General features: G+C 42.5%; 1 protein-coding gene across 2 annotated transcripts in view; it reads left to right on the plus strand.

The window, feature by feature from the left end:
• The first annotated feature begins 7,512 nt into the window (after positions 1-7,512).
• The window catches only part of SNAP25 (synaptosome associated protein 25), an 80,077-nt gene continuing 74,414 nt past the window's right edge, over positions 7,513-13,175 (plus strand). Inside the window, exon 1 of one of the 2 annotated variants that reach the window (XM_029221226.1) lies at positions 7,513-7,660. The gene's annotated coding sequence lies outside the window, so the exon portion shown is untranslated. The remainder of the gene's footprint in view (positions 7,661-13,175) is intronic. The other variant, XM_029221223.1, reaches the window with a different exon arrangement.

The following is a 13,175-nucleotide window of genomic DNA, read 5'->3' on the forward strand; positions in this document are numbered from 1 at the left end:
TCTAGAGGGCATTATCTAAGTGAAATAAGTCAGACAGAGAAAGACAAATATTGTATGATTTCACTCATATGTGGAATCTGAAAACAAAACAAATGAACAAACATAACAAAACAGAAACAGACTCACAGATAGACAACAAGCAGGAGGTTGTCAGAGGTGAGGGGGTAAAGGAGATTAAAAGGTACAAAGTTCCAATTTCAAAATAAATTTGTCACAGGGATGAAATGTACAGCATGGGGAATATAGTCAATAGTATTGTAATAACTGTGTATGGTGGCAGGTGATAACTAGACTTGTCATGATGATCATTTTATAATGTATAGAAATATTGAATCACAATGTTGTATGCCTGGAACTAGCATAGTTGTGTAGGTCGATTATACTTCAAGTTAAAAATGAGGAAACTGAGAAAACAGAGTTGAATAACTTGTCCAAAGTCACACAGTTAAGAGTAGAGCCAGGATATAAACACAGGCAGTTTGGTTCTTGAGTCTGTGCTGTGCTGTCTCAAGAGAGCCAGATTTTGGCCGCTCTGAGGAATATAATGCAAAATGGAAATTTTCATAGTGAGTAGGGCCATCTGTGTATGAAAAGGCTTGCCTTTCTGAGGTGGTAGCTAGTCCCATATAACTGCAGGTGTTCAAGTACAAGTTGGACTACCACTTGGCCAAACTAATCAGTCTTAATATTCAAAGGGTTATCCATGGATCAGCAGCAGTGACACCAGCTGGGAGCTTGATAGAATTTCAAGCTCCTCCTCAAAACACTGACTATCAAAGTTTAGGAGTCACTGTAGCACAGGGTCTTTGTGAACCAGAGTAATAATAAAAGGGTGACGAGCATGGTTGTATTGCCAGACAGGCCTCAAGGTGAATCTCAGCTAGGCCAATTCCTAGCCATGTCATTTATTCATCTAAGCTTCAGTTTCTACATCTGAAATGGGCTGAAAATTGTATTCCCATGGGGTTGCTGTGAGAACGTAATGAGTTTATACATGTAGAGCACTCATCACAATGCCTAATATCTTATAAGTACTCAATAATTGTAAACCACTAATAGGAATATGCATCAGATGTAAGGCTGGACCAGATAAATACCTCTGAAGATCCCCTTCAAAGAAAAGATTAAAAAAACAAAGAATATAAGAGGAGGAGAGTGGAAGAAATCAATGGATGCATAAATATGTTGAGTTTAAGACACCTTGATTCCTCAGGTAAGAGTATTCGGTAAGAAGGTAAGAAGATGCTTCTGAAGCTCATGAGAGAAGGTGGGATTGGGAATATAAAATGAAGAGTCATATATAAATAATGGCTAAACTAAGGGCATGGATCAGATATTTTTAAGACAACATGTGAAGGAAGGGATAGGACATTGGGTTCTCTTGATGTACTGTGGTCAGTTCAGGAGTCCGGAAAATCAATCAGAATTCTCATGTATTTACTGAGATTAAAATAATAATTACTAGTACACATACCTCAGAGAATGGTGAGAATATAATGAGATCACGTGTGTGACAGTGCTTTACAATTTGTACAAACGTGAGCTGTTCGATATTCTTCTCTTTGACTTAGAGTACCAAAGTTATCGTGGTGGAGAGTCAGGACATGATCCATGGACATATGGAGCTCCCAGAGGGTTTGTGTGGGGCTCAGGGAAATGTCCAGCTTAACCTGCTGGGCACAGCAATTTTACTGCTTCAACCCATCTGCTATGGAAAACGAGAAGCCAACAAAAAAGGGAGAAACAGGTGAGAGCATCTGATAGAGCACTTTAAGAAATGGAATGAGTGGCACAGATTGTCAAGTGAAGTCAGAGGTTAAAAAGATGGGAAGTCCATTGGTTATGACCAAGAGATCATTGATACTATCTACTGAGATATTAGAGTGCCTTGCCCAGCCTGGTACCTGTTGGCTGGCAGAACTGCACTGCTCTTCACGGTCAACACTAATAGAATTGTGCCAGATACCTTGCTCCATCCCAGCCATATCCTGAATTATTCACATCAACCCATCTCAACCTGATTTTCACTGCCAGAGCTCCTGGCTCTTGGGATCAATTCTGATTTAAGACCTCATATCATACCCTCAAAAGCAGTAGTTCACACTGATGTTCTGTTCTGACTTCTGGCTGACTCTCTCAAGTATATTTTGAGTGCATCTTCTGACCCAATTCTTATTTAATGCTCCTTATTAAGTATTGATCTCTAAATTCCTTTCTTGATTGTACTTGGCAGTCTTTTATTTGGAATATGTTTCTTCTGTTTACTCCAGGTAATCATCTGGCCAGCCTAGATCCTCTCTTGAAATTCACCCCAACCACACTTTGTGGTCAGTGATCCATAGACTTATCCCATTAGCAAGTGGAACCCCAAAGCTGCTAATGAAAATAGTCATACATAAGCCATAACATGTTGAGGTTAGCTGTAAAGGGAGAGTGTGATGGTTAATTTTATCTGTCAACTTGACTGAGCCTCAGGGTGCCCAGATATTTGGTCAAACATTTCTATGAGAGTGTCTTTGGATGAGATTAACACTTGAATCAATAGACCGATGAAGCAGATTGCCCTCCCTAATGTGGTGGGCCTCATCCAATCAGCTAAAGCCCTGAGTAGAACAAAAAGGCTGATTCTCCCCTGAGTAAGAGAGAATTCCTCTTGCCTGGCTTCCTTTAAACTGGGACACTGGCTTGTTCCTGTCTTCAGATTCAAACTGAAACAATGGGTCTTGAGCCTGCTGGCCTTTGGTCTAGAACTATACCACCATTGGCTTGGTGTCTTAGGTCTCCAGCTTGACTCACCCTGCAGGTCTTGAGACTTGTCAGCCTCCATAATCACATGAGCCAATTCCTTATAAGAAATCCCTTTGCATATATATGTATAGGGAGAGGGGGAGGGTAGTATGGGGGAGAGACAATGTGTGTGTCTAGATATATATACATATTCTATTGGTTCTTTTTCTCTGGAGAGGTACAGATGGGCTAAGTCCAATGAGCCTGGCAGAGTCTGTACTAAAGCACAGTGTTTATGAACTTGGGCCCTGGGGTTCAAATTCCAGCTGTACCATTTATTAGCTGTGCCCTTGGTCAGGTTATTTAACCTCTTTAATCCTTAGTTCCCTCCTCTGTTTTACTTAAATCCCAATATATTCCAGTGCCAAGCATACGGCAGGTAAATGTTGAGTAAATGAATGAACTAATACAGATGAAGAAATCAAGGCCCAGGGCCATTCATTGATACATATTTCATTAGTAGCTAATGAAAAAAACTCAACCCTTCATATTAAAGCAGAGTTACATTTCATTACTTAGAGAGGAAAAGTTAAAAGTCTCATCAAATTGAGAGATTTATTTAACCAAGACTTCACAATTTCTTTGTGGGTTGGTTATAATTACTGTCCCCATTTTACCTATGAAATGACTGAGGTACAGAGAGCTTAGAGAGCTAATAAGATTCTTGAAAGACTTACTAAAGGAATACTGTGATCCCTTTCAAATAACCTTTTAGAAGTTTGCTTATTTCAACTACTATTTTTTCCTTCCCTCTGTCCCTGACTGTCACAGGGTTCTTCCTCCCTACTTGACCACCTGCATCTCTCGGTATTGGAGAGTGTCCTGGGATGCATTCACATACAAAAGAAACCCTGTAATTTTGATGCATTAAGGAACAGGAGTTTGAAAGCACCCAGCATCTGGCTGCTGAGCACTTCTCCTTCCATCCTGCAATGCTGTTCTTAGTAAGGAACGAGGTGTTATTTAGAATTCTGGTGTGCAGTCTTATTTTTTCTCAACATGGCAAGCCAGAAACAGAAACCAATATCCCTAGTTCTGCCTTTACCTCTTACAGGATATGTCTCTGCCTCAGAGGCTTCAGGGAAAAAGGAGTTTAGATCTACAGCATTTAAGTTTTCCCCAGGTACTCTTAGGTCACCATCTATAAATGGGTTGGGGGATGAGGTAAGGGCTAGAAGAACATATAAAGAGAAAGTGGCAAGCAAACCATGTGGAAAAAAAACCCAAGGAATTAAAACAGTTGATCTGTCAAATTATGTATTCTTGTGCCCTCACAATGTTTCAAAATATTGTCACAGGGTGCCTGGCATGGCCCAAAGGAGGACCTTGGAGAAGGGGGCTCTGAGCTGGGCTAGTTCTAAACTACTTGCAAACTGACTTTGGAAAGATCTTACGACATTTTATAAAAACTTTTATAATTATTCTTCATGAAGTTGTAATTATTGAGTCAAGCATGCATCTTGCTCCTTACCTGGGAGATACAAGCTAAATATCTTAGATCTGGAGTTGTTGCAAACCAGAGTACTTTGGGGAATGGTGTACCAGAAAAAGCTTTCAGAGACTACATTAGCATAGTGTAAATATCCTTCCAGCAGAGCAGGTAATTTTCTCATTACTCATCAAATGAGTTCCTAAGCATTCGTTACTCTACACGTTGGATCTTTGTAGAAATAACTCACAAGAGCTGAATCATTTCAGAGTGAATTTTCCATTACCTTTCTTCTCTGTATTGCTTAGGCCTTTATAGACCCTGAATAACATAAATCTGCTGGTTCCCTACTGGGAAAGATGACTATGGATTTTTTTTTTTTAATCAAGCAAAGAGAAAACACTAGGGGGAAAAAATCTCATTATCAGGGACTTCCCTGGCGGCGCAGTGGTTGGAAGTCCGCCTGCCGGTGCAGGGGACACAGGTTCGATCCCTGGTCCAGGAAGATCCCACATGTTATGGAGCAACTGGGCCCGTGCACCACAACTACTGAGCCTGTGCTCTAGAGCCCGTGTGCCACAACAACTGAAGCCCACATGCTCTAGGGCTCGCATGCTGCAACTACTGAGCCAGCATGCTGCAACTACTGAAGCCTGTGCACCTAGAGCCCATGCTCTGCAGTGGGAGAGGCCCGTGCACCGCAACCAAGAGTGGGCCCTGTTCTCTGCAACTAGAGAAAGCCTGCACGCAGAAACGAAGACCCAACCCAGCCAAAAAAAAAAAGAAAAGAAAAAAAATCTCATTATCCTATTAAAATACATTTAAGGATGTCTGGTTTTCCTGAGTAGACTTATATTTATCCAATGTTTATGTTTTCTAAATTAGACTCTGCTACCTTTCCCAGATCAAGATGAAGAACCTCTCAAACAGCATCTTTTTAACATAAGCACGGGGGAATGAGAAATGCTACCGCCACCACAGCATAATCCCGTAGAGCCTGTGGTATTTTCTGTGATGCTTTGAATTAGTCTGACTCCCTCCTCTACTGTGTAATTTTTTAAGATGTCAATGTGGGGCATCAGCAGCTGAAAATTCAGCATACCAAGCCAGTCCTCCCCTGTGACTGCCACAGAGCTGTTGCCTACAGTTGAGCCTACATCACTGGTGTAGTTACTTTTTTAGTTTTATTATTTTTTAATCTGGAAAATCCCCCACCTCCTCTATTCCTGCACAAAACTATCTGCCTGAATGACTTTCAGACTGAGGGCCAAACACATATTTCGTTTCCCTCCACTTCAGGCTTCCCCCCTCAAGACTTCTACATGCTGAAAAAGTGTCACATTTTGGGGAAAAAAATCCTGTGAAGGATTTTGTAGTGACATCACCGCATTCGCTGTCACTTCTCCCAGCCCATTCCAGCTTGCTCTGTAGTGAAAGTGAGAACCATAACTAGGAGTTTATTGTCAAGTATCAGAGGACCAGGCAGATTTTCTTCTTCTTTATTGTATATGAATCTTAAATGTTTAATGAAGTAAACAAATTTCAGCAACATGCCGTGTTTTAAGAATCCAGCTTTAATAAAAATCCAAACATTATTCATTCATTATTATTGAAAACATTAATATTTCAAAATACCCTTTGGGTCAAGGAATCTTTAAAGAAGCAGTGACTTCTACTTATTTCAATTAAAGGCATTGTTTATTAAATTCTTACAGCTCTGCTCGCTATAAATGCCCCCATTAAAACTCTGTTTTCCTCCTTTCTTTCCTGGGATTTATTCTCCATTTCTCTCTCTCTCTCTCTCTCTCTCCCATCGCGTGCAGTTAAAAACCTAAGCTCGCTCTCAGCCCACAGAGCAGGGGTGTGTGTTGGGGTCGGGGAGGTGATGTTCGTCTCCCCAGCCCCAGGCAAGGATTTTCCATTGCCTAAAAGAGGCCATCAAGTTTTAACATTGAGAGGCACGACTTCTAATCGCATCCTTCCCAGAAAAGTACAAACAGCTCCTCACCGAGATCCCCCACGTCCCACGCGCTCCCAGCTCGCCCTCCCCGCGGAGTGCCCCGCGACAGCCTCCCCAACACCTGTGAATCATCCGAGAGGCTGCCACCATTTGCATATGACCCCCTTCCTTGGCGCCTAACGCACACAACAAAGGAGGACAGGATTATTGCTTTATGATTATTCTTTTTAATCTCTCCTATGACCAGCACTAGTAGTTTCTCGCCCACGTCCTGTTTTGAGCATCAGAGGGCCGCCAAGGTAGCCTCGACTGGTACCCAGGGTGTGTGCACTGAATGAAGCACCAGAATTTTGTAGCGTCCCAGCAATCCTTGAAGACGCAGCCCCCCACATTATCCCATCCCCACCCCCACCCCCACCCCCCGAAGTCTGGTCAGTCCTAGGACGCGTGTACGCGCCTCTGTGAACTATTCCTAAGAAACCCTACATAAAACCCCAGGCTCCGATTGCAAATTAAACCCAAACAGCGTCACCTATTTTGGCCTCCGCAAACAACCCTCAACCCAAAGCTTTGAACTCCAGCAAACCCACGCTGGTTGGGTTAACTACCCTTCCCTCCCCTTTCCCCCAATTCCTTTGAAATCGCTCAGCGATAATTGCTCTGACGTACTTTAAAATAACGTGTACTAATCTCTCTCCCCAACTGACCACATTGAGGCGAACTCCAAGCCTCGATGCTACTTTGATAAAATGAAGAAATCACTCATAAAAATAGCAACCCACGTAGCTTGGCCATATATGGAGCTGGTGAGAGTTGACAGGGATGCCCCTTTGGACTATCTTTTTTAGAAAAAGCAAAATCGCAGCTGAAATCTCCCCCCACCCCCTTACCGTCTACTCCTCCTCTGCCTTCCCTTCCCCTTCTATGACTCAACCAAAGACGAACTCAGCAGGGGAAAATTTTTGTATATATAATCACAAATATATTGCATATATATCGCACATATACATACACACACACATATATATACATATACATACGCACGTACACACAAAAAAACAGAATGTCAGATGACCAGTCGCGAGAAATGAGTTTGCCCGTGACCGGGTATTAAAATGGAGTCATAAGAATCGTCCCGTTCTGGTGTTTATAAAAGACTAGAATACAAAGGTTTGCAGTACAGCGAACTGGGAGCTGAGTCAAGCGCTCGGCCCCTCGCGGCTCCTCCCCTCCCACCGCCCGCCCCCATCCTCCCTCCGCCCTCCCCTCAACACACTTCCTCCCCGCCTCTCCAGGAGAGGGCTATTAAAAGCTGCTGACGTCAAAAGGGACGGCCATCTTTGATGAGGGCAGAGCTCACGTTGCATTGAAGACGAAACCTCGAGGAGGTCAGGCGCTGTCTTTCCTTCCCTCCCAGCTCGGCGGCTCCTCCACACTTGGAACCTGCAGGGACCGGGCGAACACCACCCTCTGGAGAAGCCAAGGTAAGGAGCCCCCCTCCCCAGGTCGTGGTTCTGGCTCTAGATGGCTACATACCCAGAGGGGACCACAGCTGGGCAGACCAAGTGAGCTTGGGCAAATACAAGAATTTGTGCACCTAGGGTGCGGTATTCCGTGTGTGCGCGTCTGGCTAGACTCCCGCCTGGGGCTTTATAAAGTATTTTCGAGGTGAGCTGCTTGGGGAAGGGATGAATGGGAACAGTGCAGGTGGAGCGATGGGGAGGAAGCGCAAGAATACGTACGGAATAATAACTTACTCTCTTGAAACAGTAGCGGGACCTTCTGTCTCTTCCATTTTGCGATGCAGTTTTAAGAGATGTTTAGGCTGTGGGGTTTTGGTTTTGTTTTGTTTTGTTTCTGTAGATCAAGACAAACAAACCCTGTGGTTCTGACCCGATTATTAGGACTTGTCGTTAGGGCGCTATTATCTAGGGAAGAATTAGGGAGAAGGCAGGGTGTGGGCGCTGGGGAGGCGAAAGAAGGGGGAGTTCCCGCCCCGGGCAAGCTGAGCTGCAGCCGCCACAGCAGCCTCCATGCCCCACGGACTTGATTTATGCCGCCTGCTCCACGTCAACTGCAGGCTGGCGGGAGGCGGGCGGTAGTGCTGGGTGGGAGGGCTCTGCGGAAGGCTGGCGGGGGCGGGGGCTCGGGCTCGCCTCCGTACTGCGGTGGCCAGAGCTCAGCACCCTGGACAGCAATACCAAGGGACTGCGCTGGCGCCCGCGACCTTTCAGCACCGCGGATAGCGGTCCGGCCGCCCCGGCGCACCTACCTGCTGCAGAGATACCTGGCCGGGGCTAGATGTTCCAGGGCTGCAGGCCAAATTGCTTCTCTGAGACTTAGGTCTCACGGAGACCCCCTAATAGAGCAGGTGTAGTAGGTTAAAAGAAAAAAAGAAAGGAAAAAAAAAATCCTGCCTACAGGACTCCTTTGGAAGCAATTACCAGCTCCCATCCTTAGCTCCTGCATAGCCTAAAAAAAAAAAAAGTCTACTTGTGGAAATTTTCTGTGTTGCCCTCTCCCCTCCCCGCCCCCCCCTTTTTAGGTAAAAAACAAACACATTTTTAAAAATCTGCATTTATCCTCCAGTCAGAAATCAAGGGTTTTGTTTATTTCTTTCTTTCTTTCTTTTTTTTTTTTTTTAACACAGAACAGATCTGTCTACAGATCCAGGGTGGTCATGAATGAGGTATATATGAAGACGCCAACACAATCTGTTTATAGGAGCGATATATCTTTCTACATGTTTCTATTTGTTAAAAAATGTAGGGGTAGTTGAACTAAGCAGAATCAACTTTAATAATGAATCCTTCTTCCTCTCTCCCATCCTTGTAATTAGGCATTGACACAAGCACATGCCCATAAAAATACATCTCTAAGAAATATTACAGGTCTTACAGGGTATAGATTTAACCTCTTTGGCCATGGTTTCAGAGTGAGGGGAAGGATTTCCTATGGACATTTGTTATCTCAGGATAGTTTCTGATTTTGACAACATTAAGACTGGCTTTCCTCAGGGGAATCTAACTGTGTCCTTCAGGGTGATGCAGATGAAAGGACCATGGTGTTAGGCTGAAACTGGACTCTGACCTAAAGATCTACTGCAATTTACATTACAGCATTGCGGGATTTTGCTGAGGCAGTAATAAGTACTTTAACCATTTTCTACTCTGACGTTTGGAGCCTGTGAGTGAACAAAAATTATCACAGGGATATTTCCAGCTGTTTGATATAGATAAAATCAACATAAAATGACCAGGAACAAAATTGTTCTATTTGAGTAGTTGTTAAATAAGAGTAATAGCGTCATATGTAAGAATGTTTATACAGCGCATTAAAGAAATGCTATCATGATCCCCTGAAAAGCCTTAAAATAAGATCTTGGATTGGGTTTAGTTAGTCATTAACTCCAATCATTTATATATTAGAGGTGCTCCAATGCCGTGTCCACATAGAGAAGGTACTTTCATTCCCAGCTATTTATTTCCTAGTGTTTTTTAAGGATAACCATGTGGTTCCATATAAGTATATACAGATCTGTTGCTGGATATGGATGTAAAATTATTATTCAAGAGTATGTAACTGCATGGAAGAATTTTACAACTCTGCAATCTGCAGATGAAATAAATAACTGTGTTTCAGTGATAGGAGGAGGGGAGACAAGATGGGTAGGAGTCTTGAAAAATGCTTTGACTTCATGCTGCATGTCCAGACAGCTCTCTGCGTAGTTGCGACAAATGAAAAAGCCTAACACTGCCGGAATTATGTGCTTGGACATTAGTAATTACTGCTGGGTTTGTTTGTTAGTGGAAGGCTGGGGTAGTGGGGGCAGAGGTAGAGGGCTGCAGTGAAGCTGGCAAAGGGTACAAATCTGGGAGGAAGTGGTGATGTGCACAATTATGGAGCTAAATAGCTTACTGAAAAGTTAAAAAAAAATGTAATTGAAACATGAATTTAACATTTACATTATTGATAAGCTTCAGGAAAAAAATCAAGAGAATTCCTATTTTAAGTTTTAAATTTTAACAATCCAGGGCAATATGGTGAACAGAGGCAGGAGCAGATGGACACAGAGATGTGCCAGGAAACATTCACACAGACCCTCCAATGGTACCTGCTTGTTTGCTCATTGGCATTTTCTGCTTTACCACCTTGGCATTCAGAATATGAAACAATTTGTAATCTTATTAACCTCTCCATGGTAAATCTCCCAAGAATTCACAATTTTATTTTACTTCGTTAAACATGCACGACCACACATGCACAAACACAATACAAACTGCCTCTGAATTCGCTTATATAAAGACATTTCTAAACTCTAGGTGTTGACCCCAGAGTGATGGTTATCAACCAGAAGATTGATCTATCTGCCAGTAGCACCTCTTCTCATAGCAGCCAGCCTTCAACAGAGCATGTAGGTTTTGACGATTAGGAGAAATGAGAGATAATTTGAGAAAGAGGTTGACAAAGGAGACATGAAGGATAAAAATAGATAACTCTGCTTTTTATATGATGCACTATGAATAAACTATTTTTCTCACATCATGGAACTACTTTACAATTCTATAAAGGTAAGGCAATTGGTGTTTTCAGTCTCAGTGCTAAATATATTTCTGCAGTGTCATCCCTTGTCAGCAGGGACCAACCTGATTGGAAGACATTGCTCAATCAGTGAGCACCAGATACACAAATGAACCCCACTGAGGATGTAAAACCTCATGCTTATATAGTCTTTGACCTCAATAAGTTTAACACCTAGTACTTTTTTTTTTTTTTTTTTTTTTTTTTGCGGTACGCGGGCCTCTCACTGTTGTGGCCTCTCCCATTGTGGAGCACAGGCTCCGGACACGCAGGCTTAGCGGCCATGGCTCACAGGCCCAGCCGCTCCGCGGCATGTGGGATCTTCCCGGACTGGGGCACGAACCCGTGTCCCCTGCATCAGCAGGCAGACTCTCAACCACTGCGCCACCAGGGAAGCCCTAACATCTAATACTCTTAATGAAAACAACAAATAAAAATTAATAATACCAGAAGGAAAGTGCAATAAAACAGTAGAAGAAAAATCATGAGGGAGTGTATAATTACTTGCCAAGTCAATGCGACCAAAAATAAAGAATGCAAATTCTGAGAAGGACAATATTTCAGTGGACTAGAATGATCCGAGACAGGAAGCATGACCTGAGCTGGTTTGGGAGGTAGGAGAGAGGTGAGGGGACTCTGCTAAGTAAAAGTTATAGCATAGGCAGAACTACAAGTTAGGCAAGCCCAAGTTATGGTCAGCACACCCTAAAAATGCCCATCCATTTGGGTGAAGTGGGACGCTTATAAAGGGGAATATGCTGGAACTGTGAGTTGGAGCCGTCTATGAAAGGCCTTGAATGCCACACTGAGGACTTAGTGCTTTATCCTCTAAAGTTGATTTCTGAGCAGAAGCTGATATAACAAAGTAACCATGTCTTTTTTAACATCTTGGAATTCCTATTGACTGAGTGGAATTAAATTTACATTCTTCCAGAAATAGAGGGGAGCAAACTGTTATCATAAAGGATGATTAATTTAAAAAATAGTAACCAGTCCTCATTTAGTCATCTATTAAGACCACCCTTCAGTATATACATGGGCTTCTAAGTCCTACCCAGAAGTTAATTGTAGGTTTCAATTTTTCGTTATTGACTAGAACAAATTATTCAAGATGAGTGCCTACCAAGAAGATTGAAAATCGGGTCAGGCATCTGGGGATGAGAGGTGTCCAGCAGGTACACTTGAAAAATAAACACGCAAACACTCTCTTGGACCCTCTGAGTATTCTGCACTGTCAAATACACTGACTGGATAGATGAAAAAAGATGCCAGGTTTTCTGTTCATGTTTCAGGCAGCATGACACATAGAACCAGCTCCAAGTGGCTAAAACTGGGGAAAAAAAAAAGGAAGGAAGGAAGGAGGGAGGAAAGAAAGGAAGGAAGGAAGGAAGAAGAAAGAAAGAGAGAGAAAGAAAGAAAGAAAAAGAAAGAAAGAAAGAAAAAGAAAGAAAGAAAGAAAAGAAAGAAAGAAAGAAAGAAAGAAAGAAAGAAAGAAAGAGAAAGAAAGAAAGAAAGAAAGAGAAAGAAAGAAAGAAAGAAAGAAAGAAAGAAAGAAAGAAAGAAAAAGAAAAAGAAAGAAAAAGATACTATGGTAAAATTTTGAAAAGCTGAGGTGTGGTGGGCAGTATATCATATTTCTTTCCCTACCATCCTAGCAGCCTAGCTGACTTTTGCCGATTACCCTCACTCCAGCGCTTGCTTGAGGTCTGAACTATACCCATTTCATTTTTAATCTTGTGGTTACTACTCTCAAAGCAGAGCCTCACAATTCCAAATTCTGACAGAACTGCTGAACTGAAGAGTCAATGGCTTCATGTGGAGGACTAAATGGCAGTTGCAGACATAGATCTTGTTGCTATTTCAATTCTCACTCTGAAGTGTCAAGGGACTATTCTCATCTGTTCTTCACCAAAACACTGGCAGGAGAGACATCCTTAGGGTAACTTGTTGATTTCTAAGCTGACTCCCTGGGGCAAAATTGGAGGTAGTGATGTTTGATGCTTTAGGAGGTCAGACTGTGGTTATTAAACGGAGTGCAGAAGACCTTCCAAGTTATTAAGTAGGAAGGAGGAGATATGACAGAGCATTGAGGAAGCAGGACATGATGAGTGGAGGAAGAGGTTTTAAAAAATTATTCTTACAAGAGGAAAAAGGCTTCAGAGAAATTTCCAGAGAACCCTGTCTGCACTCTGAACTCTTCAGAATTACTGTCATTGCTGTAATAATAGCTACTTGTTTCTACATAATTTTCTTCACAAGGATCTCAAAGCACTTCACCCAGTATAAAAGTCCAAGCAGTTTCTGATTTCCAAGTGAATGATACAAACCATAGTCATATATGATATTAGATAACATTTCATATATGATATTTAGGTGACATTTAGTAAGCCATAAATCTGATTTAGAACAGAGATACCC

The sequence above is a fragment of the Monodon monoceros genome, unplaced genomic scaffold, assembly GCF_005190385.1.
Source record: "Monodon monoceros isolate NGI ecotype Baffin Bay Population unplaced genomic scaffold, NGI_Narwhal_1 Super_Scaffold_13, whole genome shotgun sequence".
Lineage (NCBI taxonomy): Eukaryota > Metazoa > Chordata > Mammalia > Artiodactyla > Monodontidae > Monodon > Monodon monoceros.